Genomic DNA, 4896 nt, shown 5'->3' on the forward strand with positions numbered 1-4896 from the left:
GGCGGTGGGTGGGAGACGAGGAGGAGGTGGTGGATCGGGAGGGGCCGGGGACGGGGAGGAGGAGGTGGCGGCGGCGGTGAGGAGATTGGGAGGAGGGAGGAGGGGTGCGATGGGGGGAGGGGTTTGATCTAGGGTTGGGGGTGCGTGGGGTGTCTCTTTTTCTTTTTTTTCTTTTTTTCTGTAGATGGATGGATGGATGGATGTGGGATGGAGAGATGGATGGATGGATGGACGCCATGTCATCGATCCGTGGGAAGAGCCCTGATTGGTTCGGAAGATCAGTGATTTAAAATAGTTTCTAAGTACTAAAAATAGGGGAATTTTGTGAAGCAACTATCAAAATATTTTGCAAAACGGCACAACTAAATTTTTCACTCAAGTCAGACCCCATTTTTATGGATGATCACCGATTTGCATGCATTTTTTATCTTTCTAGATATTTTTAATCATTTTCTTGTGGTAAAAATGGTTTTTTTGTGAAGAACCTACCAAATATTGGTTGTAAAATTGGACCAAATCAATTTCCTAAAATACTAGGCCATATTTAATGCACAATTGACAAAATGGTTGTGTGTAAAAAGTTTTGATCCACCTCTCGTGAAAAAGACAAATTTCCGCCGATTCAGTTGGAAGCGGGTCAAATTTGAACTACATCTGCCTCACAGTTTGCTATTTATTTTTTCCAAAAATCATTTCTAGGTACATAAGTACCTATTTAATCATATAAACACCAAAAAAATTCCAAGATTTAACCACTAGCTAGGAACGGTCATTCCCGCTGTTTTGACCGCATTTTGAAACGGGCATAAAAAATTCAAAAAAAATCAAAAAATTGGGAAACCTTCGCATTGTGTCATTATATTTTTCCAAGTTCCTAGGAAAAATAACAAACTTGTAATACGACAATTATTTTAAAAAAGTGTTCTCAGAAACGAGCTATCACGTGTGGAGATCAATGGCTTTCAAGCCAAATGATCAATCTTATGTTCACATTCATGGCATAATTTGTTCAAATGATATCATATTGTGCACAAGGGTGCATATTGAATGGCAAACAATGTTGCTTAAGGAAGTTTTCATTTTCTTTGGACGAAAAAACCATTTTCCATTTTTCGAGTGCCCAAAAGGAGGTTTTTTGTGAAGGACCTCTCAAATAATTGTTGCAAAATTGGACCAAATCATTTTTCTAAAATACTAGGCCATATTTAATGCACAATTGACAAAATGGTTGTGTGTAAAAAGTTTTGATCTACCTCTCGTGAAAAAGACAAATTTCTGCCGATTCAGTTGGAAGCGGGTCAAATTTGAACTGCAGCTGCCTCATAGTTTGCTATTTATTTTTTCCAAAAATCATTTCTAGGTACATAAGTACCTATTTAATCATAGAAACACCAAAAAATTCCAAGATTCAACCACTAGCTAGGAACGGTCATTCCCGCCGTTTTGACCGCATTTTGAAACGGGCATAAAAAATTCAAAAAAATCAAAAAATTGGGAAACCTTCGCATTGTGTCATTATATGTGGCCAAGTTCCCAGGAAAAATAACAAACTTGTAATACGGCAATTATTTTTAAAAAGTGTTCTCAGAAACAAGCTATCACGTGTGGAGATCAATGGCTTTCAAGCCAAATGATCAATCTTATGGCCACATTCATGGCATAGTTTGTTCAAATGATATCATATTGTGCACAAGGGTGCATATTGGAATGGCAAACATTCTTTGGACGAAAAAACCATTTTCCATTTTTCGAGTGCCCAAAAGGAGGTTTTTTTGTGAAGGACCTCCCAAATAATTGTTGCAAAATTGGACCAAATCATTTTTCTAAAATACTAGGCCATATTTAATGCACAATTGACAAAATGGTTGTGTGTAAAAAGTTTTGATCCACCTCTCGTGAAAAAGACAAATTTCCGCCGATTCAGTTGGAAGCGGGTCAAATTTGAACTGCAGCTGCCTCATAGTTTGCTATTTATTTTTTCCAAAAATCATTTCTAGGTACATAAGACCTATTTAATCATAGAAACACCAAAAAAATCCAAGATTCAACCACTAGCTAGGAACGGTCATTCCCGCTGTTTTGACAGCATTTTGAAACGGGCATAAAAAATTCAAAAAAATCAAAAAATTGGGAAACCTTCGCATTGTGTCATTATATGTGGCCAAGTTCCCAGGAAAAATAACAAACTTGTAATACATCAATTATTTAAAAAAAGGGTTCTCAGAAACGAGTTATCATGTGTGGAGATCAATGGCTTTCAAGCCAAATAATCAATCTTATGGCCACATTCATGGCATAGTTTGTTCAAATGATCTCATATTGTGCACAAGGGTGCATATTGGAATGGCAAACAATGTTGCCTAAGGAAGTTTTCATTTTCTTTGGACGAAAAAACCATTTCCCATTTTTCGAGTGCCTAAAAGGAAGTTTTTTTGTGAAGGACCTCCCAAATAATTGTTGCAAAATTGGACCAAATCATTTTTCTAAAATACTAGGCCATATTTAATGCACAATTGACAAAATGGTTGGGTGTAAAAAGTTTTGATCCACCTCTCGTGAAAAAGAAAAATTTCTGCCGATTCAGTAGGAAGCGGGTCAAATTTGAACTGCAGCTGTCTCATAGTTTGCTATTTATTTTTTCCAAAAATCATTTCTGGGTACATAAGTACCTATTTAATCATAAATACATGGTTTGGTGGCGATACGTCGAGGTTTGGGCGGTGGCCGAGGGCCCCAACTCTAGAGCGCGTAAACTCGCATGCCCGCCGCGTGGTCACCGCGTGACCCAGGCATTTCCATGTGTTTTGGGCGGCATAGGCATGTCTAGTGGGTTGGGCACTCCCCAGGCAGGTGCTAGGAAGAAAATTACAACTTAAGATTCTCACGAGGAGACCGATCGATGCTCAAACATGAATAAGCAGCCAAGTGTTTGATTAGCGGTACGGGAAATGCAGAGTTTTGGTCGAGGATGATCATCTACTAAGGAGAATGTATTCACAAATTTTCAGCTCAAAAAGAGGATCCTAGGTGGTACTTGCTTTGCAAAGTACCACACTAGACAAAAATATGAATGTTGAAGCTAGGCTCAAAATAATGAATGGATTGAGCTGAAATTTGGTGGAGGATGGTTATTTGGGCATAGGAAAGCATTGTAGAAAATTGATATCATTTTGACATGCCAAAGTAGTACTTCCTTCACAATGCTCTTCTATGGACAAAAACTTGGGAAAACTAGTGAGAGAGATTGGATGAATGAAATGAGCTAAAAATTGGTGTAGGTAAGTTACATAGGTATGGTCATGCGCTGGTAAATTTTTAGATCATTTGGGTAAGACTAGCTAGTACTTACTTCACAAAGCTTCTCTCGAGGTAGAGACTTTGGAAATTTCCTGAGAAAGATTTACTAGGAAAATTGAGCTCAATATTATCATGTGGCAATCATTTGGGTATGGAAGAGTGCTCGAAAAGTTTGAGGGTAATAGGAGGGGTCTATATAACACTTGCTTTGCAACGTGCCAATTTGGCCATAAAATATAAATTGAACCTGGGCTCACATAGATGATTTGACTGAGATGCAATTTGGAGGAGGGTGATAATTTGGGCATATGAAGGAACTGTATAAATTTCATGTCATTTAGAGATATAAAAAAGGTACTTCCTTCACAATGCTTCTAGGTGGACAAAAACTTTGGAAATTTGTGGAGGAAGATTTTCTAGGCTAATGGAGCTGAATTTTGTCATGCGGTAATGATTTAGATAGGAAAGAGTGCCCAAAAATTCCAAGGGCAATCAAGAATATATAAATAGCACTTCCTTCATAAAGTGTTGTTGTGAACAAAATAGGAAAATGAATATTGTTGAATTAGTTTGAACTAGGCAAGGAAGGATTTTTACATATTTGATGAAGATATGCCCCAAAGAATTTATGAGATTTTTTTGGGAATTTTGGGAATGATAGAAATATAGGTTGCTTCACAACCTAGGGCAAAAACTGCCACATGGACATGACACATAGGCAAAACTGATGAGATGGCGCCTAGTCATCACAACCCACCACAATCTACAAGGCTATGACCATCTATATTGGTCATTAATAACTAGAAATAAGGCAGCGGACTAGCACTGTTTGCTTTGTGACCATTTCGTGTAAGGAAATTACGACCTTTCTGACCAAAATGGTCGCAATGGTTTAGGGTTTGGAGCCCCCTGAACAGCTTTTGACCAATTGGTCTAAAATGGTCATAAATTTATGACCAATTCTTCGAGGGTCACTGACAGAAGGTCATAAGTTGACATATTTCTTGTAGTGTTACCAAGCTCGCGGTCTCCCTCCGGGATCATGGAAGTAAGGACACGGATGACAACTGGATCAAGCGCAAATTCCTCAAGGCAATGATGCCCTACCACAAAGCCATGTCCTCAGTCATCTGTCAAAGGCCGGACTTCCACCCTGTCCTCAAGTGATGTGTTGGATGAGTTTGTGGCTATGAGCATATTGGACAAGACCGCCGATAATGCGGTGCTTCGCTCTCAAAGAGCAAAGAAGCCCAACCTCGCTTTGAAGGCCAAGGTTTGTGTCGAAGAAGAAGGAGAGGAGGAAGAAGAGGAGAGCAACCTCGAAGATACGAAGTATGACTATCATGAACACATGGCCCTTGCTTCAAGGCAATTTTGGAGCAAGAAGAACTCAAGTCCCAACTTCAACAAGAGAAACTCAAGTGGCGCAAAGGGCAAGCAACAAGTGAGGACTTGCTTCAATTGTGGCAATGTGAGTCATTTTGTTGCGGAGTGCCCATATGAGAAGAGGGAGGACAATGGTGGCAAGCTCATCCGTAAGGACAAGGCCAAGTCTTTCCCCAACAAGAGCAACTTCACCAAGAAGGCTCCTCACAAAGC

Source organism: Triticum dicoccoides, chromosome 7A (genome assembly GCF_002162155.2).
Source record: "Triticum dicoccoides isolate Atlit2015 ecotype Zavitan chromosome 7A, WEW_v2.0, whole genome shotgun sequence".
NCBI classification, from domain to species: Eukaryota; Viridiplantae; Streptophyta; class Magnoliopsida; order Poales; family Poaceae; genus Triticum; species Triticum dicoccoides.